The sequence below is a fragment of the Cnephaeus nilssonii genome (genome assembly GCF_951640355.1).
Source record: "Cnephaeus nilssonii genome assembly, chromosome: 8".
Classification (NCBI taxonomy): domain Eukaryota; kingdom Metazoa; phylum Chordata; class Mammalia; order Chiroptera; family Vespertilionidae; genus Cnephaeus; species Cnephaeus nilssonii.
Window position 1 is genome coordinate 62,459,734 of NC_137079.1, and position 23,142 is coordinate 62,482,875.

Genomic DNA, 23,142 nt, shown 5'->3' on the forward strand with positions numbered 1-23,142 from the left:
ATGGCAGGTAAGAGTGTACAGACACAACTAAAGAAGAAGGCAGTACAGACAAAGGTCATGACTGAAAGGTGAGCAAATAAAACAGGTAAGGGGTCTCCACAAAAAGAGTCCAACACACAAAGGCTCGGCAAGGGTAGAGGAAACCTGTGTTTTGGGTCAGAGGTTAAGGAGGTTCAGGTCATTAGAGGCTGTTAACGGATGTCCTAGAAGGAAGTCTAGAGAAAAGGTATTTTGTTTTTGACTAAGTTGGCTCTGTGTCCTACCAATACTTAGAGTATCGGTGTGACTATAAGATAAGGCCTGGGTCCTTTTGAGTACTTATGAAATCTCTCCCATTGAGTATTCTCTCAATTACTTTACTTTGAAATGTATAATACTGTTCAGGAAGACACATTGGCTTAGAAAGACCATAATCAATGAAAATTTCGAATAGTTATTGTTCACTGGAAGGAAACAAACATGGAAGCAAAGACATTTAATACAGATTTATAATGATTTCTGGAACGCAGCCACACAACTACACTGAAAACAGGTTTTACAGATTATTTTAATAAGAAATATAATTAATCACATTTTGAAGATCAAAAACACACCAGAAGAACAAATGGAAAAAAAAATATATTTTTAATTTTAATGGAAGAAACTTATGACTAAAGATGAAAATACAATGACAATGCCATGTAGGGATTCAAACAGTAAAAAAATAAAATAAAATAAAACAAAAATTTGTATATATATCAGGATGGTAATATGATTTGGAAAACTGTGTTAGACGATTCACAAAGTGCCTCAACTGGCTCAGCCGGTGTGGCTCAGTGGTTGAGCAATGACCCGTGAACCAGGAGGTCATGGTCAGGGCACATGCTTGGGTTGCAGGCTCAATCCCCAGAAGGGGGGGTGCAGGAGGCAGCTGATCAATGATTCTCTCTCATCAATGTTTCTGTATCTCTATCCCGTTCCCTTCCTCTCTCTGAAATCAGTAAAAACATAAAAAAACAAGTGCCTCAACGGACCTTGAAGGTTCATGTGATGAGACTAAAGTATTCTTTAACATAATGTAATTTAAAATATTTACATATAAATTAGGCAAAGATTCTGAAGTCAGACTTTGTGGGCTCAAATTCCATACCTACTCATTACTATTTGTGTCTCAGTTTCAGTATCTATAAAATGGGATTAATAATGGCAACAATCCTACCTAATAATAGACAAATATGCAAATTGACCGTACCTTCGCTATGCCCCCGATTGGCCAGGAGGCGCTGGGGGGCGGGACTCGGGGTGGCTGGGGTGGCCGATTGGGCCGGCGGGACGCTGAGCTCCCGTTGCCAGCGGCAGCTCGAGCTCAGCGTCTGCGCCATGGCTGTGCTGCGGTACAGAAGAGGCCTCTGGGGCAGCGAGCTCACGTCCCACCGCGGACCATCAAAAGTGGGGGAACTGGGTGCCTGTCCGCTCAGGCACCAGGCCTTTCAGAAGCCTCCGCTGCGCTGGAGGCTTCTGAAAGGACTGGTGCACCAGCGATCAAAAGCAAAAGCGTGGGAGCTGGGTGCCAGGCCGCTCAGGCACCAGGCCTTTCAGAAGCCTTCGCCGCGCTGGAGGCTTCTGAAAGGCCTGGTGCACCAGCCGACAGGCACCCAGCTCCCCCCCCTAAACGTGCATGATTCAATCATGCACTGGGCCTCTAGTCTAATCATATTATGAGAACTAAATAAGCCAATATTATTAAAATGCTTAAAATTGTGCTGGTACAGTAAGCACTATGTAAGTGTTTGCTGAATGCAAAGCCTTTTTCTTTCTTTTTTTTTTTTTTTTAAGCCTGTCACAGGAAAAATAGTAGAATACTTCATTTTCTTGGCCAAGGTATTACAAACGGTATTTTAAAAACATTTAATTTCCAATTTTTCAACTGCTTATATCCAGTATATAGAAATACAACTGACTGCCCCTGTATTCTGCAATCTTGCGAAAGTCAGTTATCAGTTTTATTAGGTGGTTTAGATTCCAGCTCTGACATCTTTAGAAAACAACCTCCTTCAGCCTTTATATCCTCATTTAAATAACAGCATTTGTTACCACCCTTTTGGTCTGTTTCTATGAGTCTGCTTTTGCTTTTTTTTCTTTGTAGATTCCACATATAAGTGAAACCATACGGCACTTGTCTTTGTCTGACTGACTTATTTCATTTAGCATAATACCCTCTAGATTCAGAAGGGAGGGGGCGTGAGATAGGTGAAAAGAGGAAGGGGAATAGAGTCAATAATACTGTGATAAGTTTGTATGATTACTAGAATTAGTGGGGTGATCAAATTGTAAGGTATGAAAGTTTCAAATCACTCTATTGTACACCTAATGTATACAACTATACTTAAATAAAAATTCAATAGCATTTGTAAGAAATAAAAAATGATAAATCAATTAATGAGAGAAGGAAATAAACTCTCATAACATTTAGCATAGTGTCTGACCCACAGCACTTACTAAATCCCTTCACTAATTTCAGAGTTTTTACTATAAGTTTCAGCAATGTTGATGTGTCCCAAATCTTTACCTCTAGGCCTGACCTTTCTCCTAGGATTGAGATCCTTATTCCCATTTATTTACTACGATGGGCCCGATGCATGAAATTTGTGCAAGGGGCTCGGCCCTTGCAGCCCCAGCTGCCACTGTCGTTCACTGCCGCCCGGTCTAATTAGCATAACAGCTCTTCATTATGTAGGATATTTTACACATGATGGTACTTTATTTATTTAAAATTAATTTCTTTTCCAATTATAATTAACATACAATATTATGTTAGTTTTAGGCATACAACTTTGTGTTTGACATTTATTTATCTTACAAAGTAATGTGATTGGTACTTTAGAAATTCAAGTACAAATTCTAAATCAAATAATAATATATTTTATTATTTTTATTATAAAGAATCACTGATAACTTTCCAAGATACTTTCAAATCTAGTCAGTTATTGAAACTTGTAATAAACACAGTAGCTAATATTTAACACTTACTTTGTGACAAACACTATGTCAAACACTTAATCCTCACAATTCTGTAAGTTACTATTATCTTTATTTCATAGACTAGAGGCCTGGTGCACGAAATTCGTGCACGGGGGAAGGGAGGTGTCCCTCGGCCCAGCCTGCACCCTCTCCAATCTGGGACCCCTTGAGGAATGTCCGACTGCCTGTTTAGGCCCTATCGGGGATAGGGCCTAAACAGGCAGTTGGACATCCCTCTCACAATCCAGGACTGCTGGCTCCCAACCGCTCACCTGCCTGCCTGCCTGATTGCCCCTAACCGCTTCTGCCTGCCAGCCTGATCACCCCCTAACCACTCCCTGCCAGCCTGACCGATGCCTAACTTCTCCCCTGCTGGCCTGGTCGCCCCCAACTGCCCTCCCCTGCAGGCCTGGTCCCCCTCAACTGCCCTCCCCTGAAGGCCTGGTCCCCCCCCAACTGCCCTCACCTGCTGGCCTGGTCGCTTCCAAATGCCCTCCCCTGCAGGCCTGGTTGCTTCTAACTGCACTCCCCTGCAGGCCTGGTCACCCCCAACTGCCCTCCCTTGCAGGCCTGGTCACCCCTAACTGCCCTCCCCTGCAGGCCTGGTCATCCCCAACTGCCCTCCCCTGCAGGCCTGGTCACCCCTAACTGCCCTCTCCTGCTGGCCTGGTCACCCCTAATGGCCCTCCCCTGCAGGCCTAGTCCCCCCCAACTGCCCTCCCCTGCAGGCGTGGTCCCCCCCAACTACCCTCCCCTGCAGACCTGGTCTCCCCCAACTGCCCTCATCTGCCGGCCCGGTCACCTCTAACTGCCTTCCCCTGCTGGCCTGATCATCCACAACTGCCCTCTCTTGCAGGCCTGGTCACCCCCAACTGCCCTCCCCTTCTGTCCTGGTCCCCCCCAACTGCCCTCCCTTGCTGGCCTTGTCTCCCCCAACTGCCCTCCTCTGCCAGCCTGGTCTCCCTCAACTGCCCCCCTTTGCTGGCCTGGTCACCCCCAACTGCCCTCCTCTGCTGGCCTGGTCACCCCTAACTGCCCACAACTGCCCTCCCCTGCAGGCCATCTTGTGGTGGCCATATTGTGTCCACATGGGGGCAGCCATCTTTGACCACATGGGGGCGGCCATATTGTGTCTTAGAGTGATGGTCAATTTGCATATTACTCTTTTATTAGATAGGATGCTTAATATTTATGGGAGCTATTGATAGTAATGGGGAAGAGGTAGTTGCTATAATACAAAGAGGCATTATTGGCTATCTTGGAGACTGAGTGGAAGTACAGAGCAGTTAGCAACATGGAAAACTGGCGAATAAATCATTTGCTTTTAGCAACATTCAGTTTGAGAGAAACCAAGATGGTGGCATAGGTAAGCACCTAAACTGCTGCCTTGCACAACAATTTCAAAACTACAACTAAAAGACAGAACGGGCATCATCCAGAACCACAGGAAAGCTGGCTGAGTGGAAATTCTACAACTAGAAGGAAAGAGAAAAGCTCACGGAGAATCAGAGGAGCTGCAAAGGGCTGAGGTACAGAGACACACGTGCAGAGAGGAAGGGAGGCTGAGTGCCTGGCTGGCTTTCTCTGGCGGGAGGAAGAAGGAAGCTCCCGACTGCACTGAACCCCAGTTCCGACTGCACTGAACCCCAGTTCTGGGCGAGACCCCGTGGACCCAGGTTCATACCGGGGGAGTCTGGACTGTCAGGTAGAGAGAAAGGCACACGGAGACTCGGGGGAGCCGCGGAGGGAAGGGGTCTGGAGGCGCACACGCGACTGCGCGCAGAGAGGACTGACTGCTGAGGTTGCCACTGCCTTTCCCTACCGGGAGGGAGTCGGAAGCTCCCGACTGCACTGAACCCTAGTTCCGACTGCACTGAACCCCAGTTCTGGGCAAGCCCCTGGGGACCCAGGCTCTTACTGGGGGAATCTGGACTGTCAGGCGGAAACTCAGGGGAGCCGCGAAAGGTAGAGGTCTGGAGGCATGCACGCAAGTGCGTGCAGAGAGGACTGACTGCTGAGTGTGCCTCTGGTTTCTCTAGCTGGAGGAAACTGGAAGCTCCTGACTGCGCTGAACTCCAGTTCCGGGCGAGAATCGGGGAATCCAGATTCATTGGGGGAGAAACTGGACTGTCTGGCAGCGGGCGAAACTCGAGGGCGGCTTTCTCTCAGAGGTGCTTGCAGCGATTACCAAGGGACACTGAGACGCAGGGGCCTCATAGGGCATGGCTGACGGGAAGCCAAGACTGTCTGCTCAGCCCTGAGACTCCGCCCCATCCAAGCTGAGCACAGAGGCTTTTGCAATTTTGCAAGTCTTGTCTCATAAGGCTGTCTCCAGCATAGAAGTTCTCCCGGCATAGACACAGCTGATCCTCACAGCCAACTGGCCTGGAGGTCAATTCCTCCCAGTGATACCAACAACAATCAAGACTTAACTACAACAAGGCTGTACACACAGTCCACAAAGGGGTGCGCCAAGAGTGTCTACCTCAGGTAACTGGGGAGGCTGACCCACTGGGCCCTATAGGACACCTAGCACACAAAGCTACCCTACCAAATCAGGGAAGCAGCGAAAATGCGGAGACAAAGAAACAGATCACAAACAAAAGAAATGGAGGAAAACAAACAACTGGATATAGAGTTCAAAACCACGGTTATAAGGTTTCTCAAGAATTTCCTAGAAAAGGCCAATAAATTTAGCAAGACCCTCGAGGATATGAAAAAGGACCAACTAGAAATTAAACATACACTGACTGAAATAAAAAATATTATACAGTGACCCAACAGCAGACTAGAGGAACGCAAGAATCAAGTCTAAGATTTGAAATACAAAGAAGCAAAAAACACCCAACTGGAAAAGCAAAAAGAATCCAAAAAGTTGAAGATAGTTTAAGGAGCCTCTGGGACAACTTCAAGCGTACCAACATCAGAATTATGGGGGTGCTGGAAGAAGAGAGAGAGCAAGATACTGAAAACCTATTTGAAGAAATAATGACGGAAAACTTCCCCCACCTGGTGAAAGAAATAGACTTACAAGTCCAGGAAGCACACAGAACCCCAAACAAAAGGAATCCCAAGAGTACCACACCAAGACACATCATAATTAAAATGCCAAGAGCAAAAGACAAAGAGAGAATATTAAAAGCAGCAAGAGAAAAACAGTTAATTACCTACGAGGGAGAACCCATATGATTGTCAGCTGATTTCTCAACAGAAACTATGCAGGCCAGACGGGAGTGGCAAGAAATATTCAAAGTGATGAACAGCAAGAACCTACATCCAAGATTACTCTACCCAGCAAAGTTATCATTCAGAATTGGTGGTCAGATAAAAAGCTTCACAGATAAGAAAAAGCTAAAAGAGTTCATCACCACCAAACCAGTATTATATGACATGCTGAAAGGTATTCTTTAAGAAGAGGAAGAAGAAGAAAAAGGTAAAGATAAAAATTATGAACAACAAATACATATCTATCAACAAGTGAATCTAAAAATCAAGTGAATTAAAAATCTGATGAACAGAATAAACTGGTGAATATAATAGAATCTGGGGCATAGAAAGGGAGTGCACTGACAATTCTTGAGGGGAAAGGGGTGTTGGGGGTGCGGGAAGAGACTGGACAAAAATCTTACACCTGTGGATGAGGAAAGTGGGCGGGAGGTAAGGGCAGAGGGTAGAGTGGGAACCGGGTGGAGGGGAGCTATGGGGGGAAAAAGGAGAAACAATTGTAATAATCTGAACAATAAAGATTTATTAAATTAAAATAAATAAATAACAAAAAACAACAAAACATTCAGTTCATCGTTTTAATTTTCAAAATCATAGATCAGCACTTCGTTAAAAAACCAACTTAGATTTTATAAGTGCTATTACTTTGGGCTAAAAAACATGTATGTTTACTATATACAAAGGATTGAATTTCACAACCTACATTTCTCGTTTAAACATCTGTTGACTTATTTCTGGATCAAATGCAGAGTTTAACTATTGGCAAACGATGACGAATAAGAATAGACATGTTTTGTGGCATCAACATACAGAACATTCCATTCTCATAGATGACAGGCTATTAACCATACCTTGATTTTCCTGTAAACTATTTTGAAAAACTATTTCAAAGCAAACATTTCATTGTCATTTACAGGTACATGAGTTGCTTTACAAGTTCATATATGGACAGCCTATCTGACTAAAATGATCTTGGTACACATTTGCCCTGAGGCAGGGGGATGTATTCTTTTGGGTATATTCTATCTCTGTGATTTTGGACAAAAAGAATTTTAGAAATGCTAGGCATCCTTACATATAGAGTATCTATAAATAATCTAGCTAATAAAAATTCATATTTGGGGTCCCAATGAATTAAAAGAAAACATCTGAATTGTAATAATAGATATGTGGGTGTCACTTAAGTTTTGCTGATTAAAGGCACACTAACTCATTTCCTACTTTTTACAAATACATAGACTTTTCACTTGTAAAATGAAAACACATGTATATATTTTTTTAAAATTATAAGAAATGCAAGGAAAATCCCAAATCCCAATAATATAAATTATTAGCAATGAAAATAAATAGTAGGTTGAGGAAAGGGACCGTTTTAGAGCACTTTATAACAGTGAAGGTCATCCATTTACATGAAATAGTTTTACCAGATCTGATCAGAGATTGCTCCTAATCCTTTATCTTTATGGTACTGGAAAAAGAATACAGATATATCTTAATTTAAAAATCAACAAACTGGATGATGATAATAACAGCTAACATGTATTGAGAACTTAAAATTGTGTAATAAATCTCATTTAACTCTATGAAACACATAATTATATATATATTGGCTATGTTTCATCTTTCATTTAGAGTAATACACTTTAATGGATAAAAGGAATTGAGGACATCTTCACATCTGGTCATAATGATTTCTACCAAAGGAGAAACTAAATGAACACCTTTGTGGCAAATATCATAGGAATATACAGGTTACACAGAAACATTTATTAAGCCAGAAAGGGCTAAAAGTTTGCTCAATGAAAAGAAAAACTAGAACAAAAATAATACATAAAATAGTCATTATTGAAGCATTCAAGATCTCATTTAATGAATCTCAATTGCAGTAAAGAAAAACTTATTGGTCTAAATGAAGCTAATATAGCTTACTTTAAAGCTAAATTTTTAGTGTCTTAAAAATGTCCAACTCTATTCCTTTAACCTTCATGTTACTGTTATGATGCTCTTATTACTAAAAGTCATGTAGGATGACTTTTAGTTCATAATAAATGTCATATGTCATATGATACAGAGTTTCGAATCTCTAAGGTGTCATTTGTTCAAGAATTAGTAATGTGCTAAATGTCACATTAGTAGGTTGAAAAATAATCCAACTTTATAGAATTTTAATCACTCCTAAAATAGATGACACCTTATAAATTCAGGTTGGAAAATTTAAAAATAAAATACCACTCTTATTGAAGGACCTGAATAAATACCAATTCAAATGACTTAAAAAGCCCTTCCCCAAAATACATTTCCACATTCTAATCCCTAGAACCTGTGAATATTACCTAATTTGAAAAAGGGTCTTTTGCAGATGTGGTTAAGTTAACCATCTTTATTTATTTTTTAAAAATATATTTTATTGATTTTTCACAGAGAGGAAGGGAGAGGGATAGAGAGTTAGAAACATCAATGAGAGAGAAACATCGATTAGCTGCCTCTTGCACATATTGGGGATGTGCCCGCAACCAAGGTACATGCCCTTGACGGTAATCGAACCTGGGACCCTTCAGTCCATAGGCCGACGCTCTATCCACTGAGCCAAACGGGCAAGTTAAACATCATTAGAGGAAGAGCCTCTTCTGGATTATTTGGTTGGGCCTTACTAGTAAATGCAATCACGGGTACCCTTATAAGAGCCAGGCAGAGGAGAAGGCAATGTGAAGACAGGCAGAGACTGGTCTGGAGAGTGAAGAAGAGACAGAGAGATGTGGCCACAAGACAAGACAAACAACACCTGGACCCCCTATAGAAGAAGCAAGGAACAGACTGGTCCTAGAGCTTTTAAAGGGTGTGCTGCCCTACATACACCGTGGTTTCATACTTCTGGCCTTTAGAACTGTGAGATAATATAAATTTCTGTTGCTTTAAGCCATCAAAGGTTGTGGTAATTTATTATGGCAACCACAGGAAATTAACATAGCACAATTTTGAATTTTGTTGTTGTTTTTAATATGTATATTGAAGAGCAAAAATGTACTTATTGGTGTTAACATGACACCATACATATTGTGCTTCATCTACTGTTTACTAATAGTGTGATATAATTGGTGGCACAATGAACAACTGGGATGGGAACGAAGAGAACAGATGTGTACTTCTAGCTCTGTTCCTAATCCTATATAATAAAGAGGTAATATGCAAATTAACCCTCACACCCTCACAAGATGGCTGCCTATGACCAGGCCAGCAGGGGGGTTAGTGAGGGATGACCAAATGACTGAACTGAGCCAGCGATCCAGGATTGTGAGAGGGATGTCCGGCAGTCGGACATCCCCTGAGGGGTCCTGGATTGGAGGAGAGGGTGCAGTTTGGGCTGAGGCCACCCCCACCCCCATACAAGAATTTCGTGCACTGGGCCTCTAGTAAGTGTATAACTGAGGATAAGTTATATAACCTCTTTAGATTTGTTTCCTCATTTGCAATATGAGTAGAATGTTTTCAGTGATATTTAAGTTACGCCCAACTCTAAACTTTTAAAGTGTTAAAAATAATGAAGTACAGTGTAAAAATCATAATAAAAATAAGGAATATTAAAATAGTAGCAATGGACGGGTTGGCCAACTGAAATCTTCCAGAAAATTCAAGAATTGGCAATATGTAAAATTCTGCATAAAGTCAGTAGCTTTTAAAAACACCCCTGTAGCTCTAACTGCATGTCCAGAAATGTGCGAGGCTCCATGTTTTATAATAGAAACAAAGCCGGTTTAATTTATAGAGAATAAACTACTACCTATTACGTGGGCATTAAAAAAGTTAATACATATAAATAGTTTAAATATTGCTAAGCATAGTACAAGATTAATAAATACTAACTTTATTATCTGAGATAAATCATCTTTTCTTCTTTTAAGTATCAGTAAAAATAGCTCATAACTATAGCTTTTTTAAAGATAATGTTAAGAGAATTATTTAATAACAAAACTTTAAAAAGTCTAACTATCTGATTTTTATTCAGTGGTAACCATTTTTTTGCTCCACTAAAACATACACTTCCAATCAACCCTGTTTCCTTTTTACTGAAAGAACTTTTCATGACGACTATAATACTAAAGTATAATTTAGAAGCAGTCTCTAAAACTAGAAGTAATGTTCATCTAAATATGCCTGCCAAATTTAAAAATGTATTAGGAGTTAAATTGAAACATGCTGAAAATGACTCATTGTGGACCAGAATATACACTGTAGGAAATAAGAGCTCATTTACAAGTGGGAGAAATACACTCACACTTCATCTGTGGTAATTCTCTGGACTTTTCTTCCAGTAAACATCATATTTTAAAATAATCGTGGAAAATATCTTACTTTTAACTGAAATTTTTATGAGTTGACTTAGTCAGCTTGCATACCAATTTTTTATACATATCTTTTTTTGGACGTGGGTATATTTACCAAATGTAAATCTATGAAAATTTCCCCAAAGCAACAGAGCAACAGTTTATTAAAAAAGCTATATAAACACACACACACATATCATCTCTCTCCCTCTCTTTCTCTGATTCAATTCACATGCAAACTGTCCAATGATGACTCTAGATTTCTAAGAAAGTATCCTAAAAAGTGTGCAGACATATATGCTCGCCTTCATTTACAGACATGATGTTACTGAGAAGTCACCAGGAGGGCATGTACTTGAGTGTTTTTTCTAGTAATACTACAAATTTGTACTGATTCTACCTACTCTCTCTACTTGTGACCCAAAATTACACACTTATGAGGCAGCTGGCTAGACAGAAAAGACCATGGAACTCACCTGTCCTGTCCCCCCCAATCCCCTAAGGAGGTCTATAAAATGAATGAACCTGAAACCTTAGTGTTACTGCCAATATTCTCTCTAAACTAGTTAATGAGCCACATACTTAAATATATCTTGGATCATAACTTTAATGTGGCCTTAAGCTGGAATCAACCAAAAAGTGCTTTCAAATTCTAGTTTGCTTAAAATTTTTGAACTTTGTTTTCTTATTTCATCAATTATTTGTTGATCAGGAACTGCAATAAACAATTCATTGAAGTGTCTGTTCTGCTCCTCTTTACACAGAATTTTTTTTTTTGCATTGTGTGTCCACTACACAAAATGAAATTTTATCTAGAAACTATCCCTAACCCCAAACTGTATTTTATAAATGTGACCATCACCTCTGACAACAATTGAGCAGTGTGGGTGTGGGCTTGTAATCCAAAATAGGACAATAGAACTTTCCATCTTAAATATTTGATACAGAAAGGCTCTTGAGCAAATCCTCTTAAAAAATGTGTATGTATATGTATGTATGTATGTATGTATGTATATATGTATATGTATTACATTTATTGTGGTAACCGTGGTTATAAGTTTCAGGTGTATAACTTCATAACACAACATTTATATACTCCATTGCGTGCTCATTGCCTGAAGTCTAGTCTCCTTTCATCACCATATACTTGACCCCCTTTACCCTCTTTGTACTCCCCTACTCCTCTTCTCCTTTAGCATCTCTTCATCATATACCCATAGTTATTACAGAGGCAGTCTCAAGATTCTGAATTATTATATTATTTTTGTTAATCCTCACTGGAGGATTTTCCATTTATTTTTAGAGCAAGTGGGAGGGGAAGAAACACAGAGAGAGAAACATCAATATGAGACACATCGATTGGTTGCCTCCCGCACATGGCCGGGGATCGAGCCTGCAACTGAGGTACATGACCTCGACTGTAATTGAACCTGGGACCCTTCAATTCAAGGGTCTGAGCCAAACCGGCAAGGACCTGAATTATTCTTTTAAAACAATTTTTAATAAACTATTTATGGCAGAACAGTTTTGAATTTTATTTTAGCCTTGTATTTTTCATCTTAAAACATCCTGAGTCACTTATTGATGTGAAAAGAATATAGTATTATTTTTGTCCCAAATATATTATGTATTTCTTTTTACACACACACACACACACACACACACACACACACACACACACACACAGTCAGAGAGGCCTTTCTTGACTATTTATCAAGGTTAATCCTGCCCAAGCCATTATTCTTCCTTACACAACCCAGTTCATAACAATCATCAAAACATATAATTATAATAATTATATATGTTTATTTATTTTGTCTCCCTCAACTGACTCTCTGCAGGGGCACCCTCCAGTTTATTTACTAATAGATATCAGCACCCAGCACAGTGATTGGCACATGGTAGGTGTCAATAATTATTTGTTGGTTGAATAAATGGGAAAGAGTGGGGAGGAGGAAAAGGTAGTTGTGAATCACATTTCTTGTTTAAGTGCCTGGGTAAATGATGTTAGTCAGAATGCAAAACTATAGGAGGAAGAACAGGTCTGGGCAAGAGGATTAACTGAGTGGGGAGAGATGGAACAACCAATTAAGAGGTATTGTACACAATTACAACATGATCCCAGTCAAGAAATAAGGAGAAGCTGATCCAGGATGATGGCAACAGGAGTGAAGTGGACTTTAGAGATATTATTGGGGTAGAATGTATATAATTTGATAAGTGATTACACATAGGAACAACAGGAAAGGATTATTATTCTAAAGATTCAAACAGAAATCGCTTAAAAATGGTAGTACAATTTATATAAGTGAAATCAGTTGAAGCAACTTTTTGTTTGGGAAGAGGTGATTATAGCAGGAAACAACTTTTGTTTTAGAAATACTGAGTTTAAAGTTCCAGAAAGACATCCACACAAAAATATCAATCCAGTAGCTGGAAATCTCAGTTTATAAGACATAAGAAAAGGTCTGGCTTGAGTTTTCGAACACTATTGGTCATCTCCTAAAGTAACAGTGGAAGCTTAGTAGAAGAGTCGGTCCCAGGGGGAAGATGAACATACACACACACACGCGCGCGCGCGCACACACACACACACACACACACACACACATACACACATGCACACAGGACCAAATGTCACAAAAACAAAACAGAAAAGAAAAATGGAAGAACTGTTTCAGATTGAAAGAGACTAAAGAGGCATGAGAACTAAAAGTAATGCACAATTCTGGACTGGATCTTGTGCCAGAAGAAAAAGTGTTATAAAAAGATATTGGGACAAATGACAAAATGGGTAAAAGCACTTCTATCAATGTTGTCCTATTTTAAAGTGCACTGTGGTTACATAAGAGAATATTCTTATTCCTAGGAAATAAACTGTTAAGAGGTAAAAGTATATGTATGTTGCATTCAATGTATTATACTACTCAAGAAAAAATAATGTAATGTGTACATGAGTGAGGAAGGGAGGGAGACAATAAGAATAACAAAATAAATGAGGCAAAACGTTAAAAAAGGGGTGAATGTAGCTCTGGCTGTATGACTCAGTTGGTTGGGCGTCATCCTATACACTAAAAGGTTGCTGGTTCAATTCCTGGTCAGGGCACATGCCCGGGTTACTGGCTCCATCCTGTCTGGGCATTCAAGAGCCCGCCAATAGATATTTCACTTTCACATCAATGTTTTTTTTCTCTCTATCTTTCCCTCTCCCTTCCTCTCTCTAAAAAGCAATAAAAATTTTTTTTTAAAAAAGGGATGAATTTAGGTAATAGATATATAGTACTTCTTTGAACCATTCTTGTAGTTTTTGTGCACATATTTGAAATAGAACTTAATAAAGAATGTGGACCAAGATAGAATGAAAGAGCACAGCTTTGATTTTAGAAGGTAAAAGTGAATTAATCCTTTGAGAGTGACAAACATTCAGAGTAGTTTGGGATTGAGGAGTGAAGAGGTTTATGTCAGTAAGTATGCAAAGATGCAAAGAGCACTTTTCCACACCGTTTGTTCCATTTACACAACAAAATATGCACAACATATGCTGATAATGTTAGTCCAATTCTATTCTTGTTTTTTTCAGTCCTCACCTGGGGATATGTTTATTGATTTTAGGTAGAAAAGAAGGGGGAGAGACAGAGAGAGAATGTGTGTGTGTGAGAGAGAGGGAGGGAGTAGTGGAGGGAGAGAGAGAAAGATCGATGTGAAAGTGAAACATCAATATGAGAGAGAAATATCAATCAGTTGCCCCCATCGATCAAACCCACAATGTAGGTTATATGCCCTGACCGGAATCAAATCCGCAACCTTTTGATTGCATGGGACAATGCTCCAACCAACTGAGCCACCCAGCCAGGGATCCATGTCTGTTCTTTTGAGGTGGAGAATAGGTGTGTCATTTTAGAACCAGTACCACTTAAGCCCAATTATAAGGAATACATTATCCATGAATAGTGGATAATATATTATAAGGACTCACTGGGCCCTTGTTCTTGGTGGGACAAGGAATTTCAGATCAGACCAATCCTATATAATAAAGAGGTAATATGCAAACTGACCCTCACTCCGTCATGCCATCACATGAGGGCTACACCCACAGCGGAGGCAGGGTTCCCATAACACAAGATGACTGCACCCACAGCGGAGGCGGGGTTCCCGTAACAAGCGATCAGCAGGGACCTGAGGCTGCGTGGCGCTGGGCCGGGGCGGGGGACCTGAGGCTGTGCCCCCAACTCTGGCACCGGGCCGGGAGACCTGAGGCTGTGACCCTGCCCGGCAGGGCTTGACGGGGGTAGGGCCGGCCGGGTCTGGATATTGCCCAATGGGAGTGGGGCCGGTTGGGTCTGGGTCTTGTGCGATTTCAAGGTGCACGCAGGTGGGCGGGGACTTGACTCGGTCCTGCGGCATGCCCCAAACTCTGACAGGAGAAAGATTTTCATATACATTTTACTAATTTTCTTTCATCTCTGACACTTCTATTATAAAGAAAGGGCAAACAGCAATATTAAAATATTTCCTCTAATTAATTCCCTTTTAATGTGCACGAATTTTGTTCCCAGGGCAAGTAGTACTTAATAAAGAAAAAGGAGGGCCCGACTGTAGTGGTTCAATGGTTGAGCATCGACCTATGAACCTGGAGGTCATGGTTCAATTCTCGTTGGGGCACATGCCTGGGTTGTAGGCTCGATCCCCAGTGGGGGGCATGCAGGAGGCAGCCAATCAATGATTTTCTCTCATCATTGATGTTTCTATCTCGCTTTCCTCTCCCTCTCTGAAATTAATAAAAATATATTAACAATTTTAAAAAAAGAAAAAGGAGGGTTGATGAGAGGTAGCATAAAATAAAATCTATAAGCTTTGATCTGAATATCGGAGTTTCTTATTGGTTCCTTTCAGAGTCTTATGTTTAAACTTAAAATGAACAGATATTTTTCATATCAGCAATACATTTCTTAATGCTTTCGTATACATTACATTACTACTAATTCCAAAGCCTTTATTGGAGAAAGGAACGGAATTACTTGTGGGTAATTTAGGAAGTAATGAGTATAGCTTGAGATATAATCCTATACAAGTGAACACATTTACGTCAGATGGAGCAGTAGTTTAAAAGCCAAGAAAAAATTTTAGAATATGGGGTTAGACTATTTCAATATAAACAAAGAAAACTTATGGAAAAATATAACATTGCAAGGAATAAGAGAAATCAAATAACAAAGAAACTATAATTTTATAAACTGTGGACATTCATTAGAGTAGCCCATTAATGAGAGTATTTTATCAAACAAAAAATTCAGACACTAAAAGATTTCATCTAAAAAGTATAAATTTATTGTATATTCTTTCTTTCACAAAGAAGTATGACAGAATAGTAACTTAATATAGGATTGAGAATTAGGAATTTATGCACTGAAATAACAATTATGATGTAAATTGCATTTTGTAACCATGAAATTTAGGAATACTATGAAAAAATTATTACAGAGTTAAGTAAAATAAAGTTTAAGTACAACACTGTTGCTTTTGTTTTAAATTTCAATATCCTTATTCCATTAAGTTTGTAGAAATGTAGAAATACACCTTTCTAAATGTTGTAAACGTAGTAATATAACACTGAGAATGATGCAAACATTGACCTGCCAGCTGAAGTAGCCAGGAGCAGATTGAGACAGATAAAGATAAAGCAATGTAAGAGTATGAAAAAAATGGCAGAATAAAGGCATATTAAAACTGTTCTAATCTTGGGGATAAAGCACTGCCTGGGAATTTAAGACAACTAGCTTCTATATCAAGCTTTAAACTAGCCCAGTATGACATAAAAATCACTTACTCTACTTCTTACTTTTGTCTTCTACATGTAAAAATGAGGACAAAATTCTACTATAATCAGAAAATTTGTAGGGATTGAAAACATAACATAAAATAATTATTTAAAAATATTTACAGACTGAAAACTATTCTAAATACATTTCAAAATATGGAATATATATATTTTAAAGCAGTTAAAACAATCGTAACTAAAAAAATACTATTAAAAGTAATTCTACATGGCAAGCATACTTTAGATTCATATATAGGCCTCTCAAGTAGGTTCCCACAGATGTAACAGTGCATTCACCTTATTCTATTATTCACACTGATCAAGTTTAAATTTTTCCCATTTGACAGAATCCTCAGAGTGCGTGCAGAGATTCAAAGCAACAGAACATAAGGTTCATATTCATGAAAGCTGTATTTGTTACTTATTATTAAATAAATTATTGAACTTGAACCTACGTAGACTTTTTATATGCCTGAGAAAAGTTCATTATTTTATAGAAAATAATTTGATTTGACTTTGGGTGATGGGTACACAATGCAATATACAGATCACGCATCATAGAAATGTATACTTGAAACCTATATGATCCTATTAATCAATGTCACCCCAATAAATTTAATTTAAAAAGTAAAGTCCTTGAGTAAAAAGCCTTTTTCATTCATATATAAAAGTGGACTATTATTTCCTTACATTTCTCCTTATAATAATACTGGTTGTTTAATCATTAAATGAGGCATATGATAAAGAAAAACAACATCAATGAAAAAGTTGAGACTAATTACACCTGATTAGAAAATTGTGTATGGGCATGTCTGAGGCTGTATTTACTTAACGCATGATTCAGGGAAATCGTAATCCATGTAAAGATTCAAACATATTTGTTTATTCTGATTTTGATACCAAGGAAGCAGAATCACATATGTGAGTATTAAAAACTCAACCTCTAAAAAATAAAAATATTTTTCCTTGGGTTTCACTATATATAAAAGTACACATGATATTCAAAAAATTTATGAATTCAAATATTTCTAGGCAATTTAAAGTCAAAATAATTTCAGTGGATATTAAAAAAATATAGTGTCCTTTTCAAACAGTCCTAAGCACTAAGTTTTTACTTTGAAAACATAGGAAAAGTGAACTGCAGAGATTTAAAAAATAATACACTAAAAAAAAAAAAAAAAAAAAAAAAAAGCTTGGGTTCACCATTCATTTTGCATGGTACCTTAATGTATTAACTCTTTTGAGCTGTTGTCACAGGTTATTTCAGTATTAAAAGGGACTTCTAATGCATCAAGCTACCCACTTGATGCTTCAATCCTTACAAGCACATTCCTACTGAACACTCGGCCAGCTAATGCCCAGAAACTTCTGATGGAGAATGCTAGATGACAAAGCAATCCCATTGGAAAGCCCCATTAGAAAGTTTATCTTTACTCTGTCTAGTAATGTTTACTCAGCGATCCCAGTTCTACTACTTCAAGTCTTACCAAATGAGAAAAACAGTTCATCCATATAGAATAAAAACAGTTTTCCAAATATTTGTTGACAGTTACAATCTAGCACTGTTAGGATATTTTGGAATCTTTCCACAGTTTAGGTCATTTTCCTTTTAAGACCTTGGGTTTAACCCTTTGCACTTGCTTGCTTTTTTCTCGATTCCTTTATTCTACTCGGGATTTAATTTTTTAAATACCCCAGATTTTACAAAGTGCGGCAGTAGAATAAAAAACTGGAGTTTCTTTTCATACAAACTTATTTATTTGGATTTTTTTATATTTCAAATTATTGATACATTCAATAACCGTCACACTCGACATCCGAGTGCAAAAGGTTAAAGCTTGGGTGCCCAGATCCCAGCATAATTCTATAGACAAGGGAATTACCAACCACATTCTAGACATAACTTCTATTACTGTAGGATAATATCTCTATATTGAAATCTTTTAAGTTTTTTTCACATTTAAATTCTAAGCATTTATTTTCACACTAGAGACCTGGTGCATGGATCTGTGAAGGGGTGGGGTCCGGTGGCCAGCCCCGATAGGGCCTACGATTGGGCAGGCCAGCCGGGGGGAGGGGCCACGGGCGGTTGGCCGGCGCCGCCCCCTGGTCGAACTCCCGGTCAAGGGACAATTTGCATATTAGCCTTTTATTATATGGGATTTCAACTCCATTTCAACTCCATTATATTAATAACGCAGGTTTTGTGGAACCAAGTGTATGATCTTATATTTATTCATTAAATTTCATTCAGCTCATTAATTCTGCCTGAAAAGATCTATTTGGATTCTCATTCCATAAATCAATTTCTTTATTCTTCTCTGTCTTATATTACATCAAATTTGTACATAAGGTGTTATCATTTTTACTCAAATCACTGACAAAAATGTAGAAATATACCTTTCTAAATGCACTAAATGTAGTAATATAACTCTACAGAGTATTACTGATGGCCATTATAAACCTACCTTTTGATTAATGATTGTCTAAAATCATCTGGGTCAAACCCTTAAAAAGTTACTAATCCATTTAACTAACCTTGAATTGTGCCCATATATTCCCCTCTTGTTTAGTCTTGTACTTATAATACTTTATTATATCTAAGCCTGAAAACAATGCTGAAAGAAAAGCTGGAAGTGTCACAAGTTTCAATATTTAAATAGGACAAAAGAACATATTATAAAAAAAAAAATCTATATCCAACATCTGTCCCCAGCCACCCAATTTTTCGCTCCACAAGCAATAAGTGTTTATATATACACTAGCAGCCCGTTTGCACGAAGATTTGTGCAATAGACCTTCATTCACCTGGCTGCCTGCACCAGTTTTCTGCCGGCACCAGGGACCCAGGCCTTGGCTGTGGCCACCGCCTTCTGCCTTCTTTCAGGGTCGGGGCTTGGCCCCGGGTGGTGGCCTTGGCTCTGCTGCACCCCAGCCTCCCTGCTACAGATCGGATCGTAGGAGCTGACCCCCGTGGTTGCCTGCGATCCATGCAGGCTCCCCACTGGTGCCCAAGGCCGGGAAAGCCTCAGCCAAGGCTTTCCCGGCCTTGGGCTCTGCCACACCCCAACGTCCCTGCAACGGTTTCCTGGTGGGCGTGGTTGGTGGGCGTGGCTTGTGGGTGTAGCGAAGGTACGGTCAATTTGCATATTACTCTATTATTAGGTAGGATAAGCCAATACACACAAACCTCTCAGTGGTTGTGAGAGAGTTGGCCCTCATTCCAAAGGGTCACAGGTTCGATTCCAGGTCAAGGGCTCATACCTCAGTTGCAGTTTCAATCCCTGGCACAGGTTTAGGGCGCGAGTGGGAAGCAACAAATTGATGTGTCTCTGTCACATCGATATTTCTCTCTCCCCCATGCCCTTCCCTTCCACTTTCTCTAAAAAAAAAAAAAAAAAAAAAAAACAATGGAAAAAATATCCTCACTCCTCAGGTGAGGATTAAAAAAAAAAAGGCCAAACCTAATCCAGACAGAAGCTTCAGGAGCACAGTCCAGCTCACAGGGGATTCAGGTCTGGTTGTGGCAGTCCGACCCTTTCATCACCAGGGAAAAAGCTGTAGGCACTCAGAGAAGCTTTACAGCCCAATTTGATCGACATGTTAGTCTAAAGCTGTGGTCGGCAAACTGCGGCTCGCGAGCCACATGCGGCTCTTTGGCCCCTTGAGTGTGGCTCTTCCACAAAATACCATGGCCTGGGCGAGTCTATTTTAAAGAAGTGGCGTTAGAAGAAGTTTAAGTTTAAAAAATTTGGCTCTCAAAAGAAATTTCAATCGTTGTACTGTTGATATTTGGCTCTGTTGACTAATGAGTTTGCCAACCACTGGTCTAAAGAGGTCATTTTTCATAATATTCTCACTTTATCCCCCTGCTTTCAGGCCAGCCTGGTGAGGTCAAAATAAAGACCCAGACTCTTGAGTCCCCAATCAGACCACCTTCCACAGGCCCTGTGGCCAGATGAGGGGCCAGGGCCTCAGAAACCAGAGCGCCCACACACAACTGATGGAGCTGACCCTGTGCTTGCAGCAGACCACAGAGGACTACAGCTGGAGACCAGGTGCCTGCAGCAGGACCTGGAGCAGGAGAAGCAGCGGCAGGCAGACCACCAGGGAGCAGGAAGCCATCCTCGTCCACTTAATGTGCCAGGTGGTCAACCTCTTACAGTCTGGGGCCACAAAGTCTGGAGCTCCACTGGACCCTAGGGGTGATGTTGGAGTGCGCAGCAGGCCCAATGGAGGCAGCCTGACCGCTAAGTCATCAACTCAGTGATTCGGAAGCTGAATTCATCAATCATGACCTGTGCAATCATGGGATTGACATCTCTGCCTTACACCACTCCAGCTTCCAGGACTACAGGACCTACCAAGGAGACAAATACCACAAGGACAAGAGCATCTCGGACTTCATTAATCTTGGTATCAGTGAGAACAAGATCTGCATTGACCTGATGACTGAAAGGTTGAGTTGGAGTACTGTGAACTACATGGATGATGCTCTTTTGCAATATTTTAACCAGAGAGGACAAGCATTCCTGCAGGAAGAAGTGGCCCAGTTCCTGACCTACTACAGCAAAATACCTGCCCCGCTTGATGCAGAAAATGTGATTGTTCTAAGTGGCTGCTGCTCTGTCTTCTCTGCACTGACCTTGGTTCTGTGTGATACAGGTGAGGCCTTTCCAACCCCCATCCCCTTCCATGCTGGTTTCACCTATACTTCCCGCCTTTATGTGAAAGTTGAGCTGATTCACATCCACCTGGTCAGTGAGATCACTGAGGTGAACACCCATCTGTTTCAACTGACTGGACAAGTTGGAGAAAGCCATGCTTGAGGCTAGGCTTCAGGGGAGAAAGGTCATAGTCCTGGTGCTCATCAAGGGAGACATCTACTCCAGGGACTCACTGAGGGAATACCTGGAATTTGCCAAGAGGTACAGCCTACACGTGATTATAGATGAGATTTACATGCTGTCTGAGTTTGATGAATCCATCACATTCTCCAGTGTTTGGAGCATGGAAAGTTGACCTGACCCCAATAGGACACGTGATCTGGGACACTGATAAGGATTTTGGGATCTCTGGCTTCCATTTTGGTGCTCTGTACACTCCCAACACGGAGGTGGCCTCTGCTGTGAGTGCTTTTGGCTTCCTCCACAGCATTTCTGGCATCACCCAGCACAAGCTGTGTTGGCTGCTCCATGACAGAGAATGGACTGACAAAGTGTACCTGCCCACTAATCGCTCCCAGCTCACAGGTACAACATTAACAGGGTGAATGCGTTGAAGATCCCTTTTTTCAATTGTGGCTCTGGCATCTAAGTCTGGATCAACCTGAGAGTACCTGGACCCATGCACATTTGAGAAAGAGCTGCTCTTTTATTGCTGCTCCCTGGACAAAGAGCTGATACTGCCTCCTGGCAAGTCCTACATGTGTAAGGAGCCTGGCCGGTTCTGCTGCCTCATTTTAGAGAAGCCCCTCTGCTTAAAAGTCACCACACACTGATTCTCTCAGGCACTAGCAGAGCAATAGCAGATTTGACAGTGAAGCAACTGAAGGATGCATAGAGGGAGCAAGCAGTCTGTCTCTCAACCAGCAGCTCCAGCCAATCACATGCTCAGGGTGTCCTTGACATAAGCCTCAGGTCCCGAAGGCTGTAGTATTGACCTGCTATTGTAACAGAGAAAACAGTAGCCTCCTCCAAAAATTGGCTCATCTGACCCAGTCAGCACCCTCAAGCTGAGCATCTGTCACTTTTGGAAGCTTTGCACCTTTTAATTCTTTGTTAGCCATTTTGTGGCATGAAATGATTTTAGGAGGGTTTGGGTGGGAAAGCCTGTAGGAATAAAGGGAGCTCTAAATAGATTTTATTTTGTATCTTATATCTAATAAATTTCATATTAACTACACACACACACACACACACACACAGAAGAAGGCCAACAATGCTTGGTTCCAGTAATGGGCACCTGCAACACATTCTTATCTCTCACCACACATGGTGATCAGGCACAGTAGATAATAAGAGTATTCATGGAAGCCACTGATACTCAGAAATGGCTAGCAATAATTTAACTATAAAACAGAAAGGACTACAAACCACTTACTCCAAATGCATCCCTAACTCACCCCCCTTCCAAAAAGGCCTGTGCTACACCACCCAACACAAGAGGAAATTAGAGTGCAGACTTAAAAAAATAAAATAAATCTTGCTGGTGTATTCAAATGGACCCCATTAAGTGTATAGTTTAAATTTAAAAAACTGACATTTTCATTAAAAAGTATACCATTCTCTATGTACACCATTCTCCAAAATGAACCTTGAATGGATGATAGGCATAATGTGAAAAATCTAAATAAAAGCCCAGCGACCATTAGAGCGGGATGACTGGAACGACCAGTCACTGTGACACGCACTGACCACCAGAGGGCAGACACTCAATGGAGCTGCCCCCTGGTGGTCAGTGTGCTCCCATAGTGGGAGCACCGCTCAGCCAGAAGCCGGGATCATGGCTGGCAAGCACAGTGGCGGTGGCGGGAGCCTCTCCTGCCTCCGTGGCAGCGCTAAGGAGTGGCAAGCCAAGCAGTAAGGAGCAAGCAGGCAGGCAGTAAGAAGTGGCGAGCCAAGTGGTAAGGAGCGTGCAGGCGGGTGGTAAGGAGCTAGCAGGCACGCAGTTAGGAGTAAGCAGGTGGGCGGTTAGGAACGAGGGGTCCAGATTGCGACAGGGCCCAGGCCGGGCTGAGGGGACCCCCCTCCATGCATGAATTTCATGCATCGGGCC

At 40.7% G+C, this 23,142-nt stretch overlaps 1 protein-coding gene and 1 pseudogene across 5 annotated transcripts in view; one reads left to right on the forward strand and one right to left on the reverse strand.

The window, feature by feature from the left end:
- On the forward strand, nt 1–22,684 carry LOC307104435 (putative inactive 1-aminocyclopropane-1-carboxylate synthase-like protein 2; annotated as a pseudogene). Its single transcript has 2 exons — nt 1–68; nt 20,621–22,684. The product of its transcript is annotated as a putative inactive 1-aminocyclopropane-1-carboxylate synthase-like protein 2 (transcript).
- Nucleotides 1–23,142, reverse strand: part of PIBF1 (progesterone immunomodulatory binding factor 1) — a 213,295-nt gene that overhangs the window by 119,687 nt on the left and 70,466 nt on the right. The gene's annotated exons all lie outside the window — the stretch shown is intronic.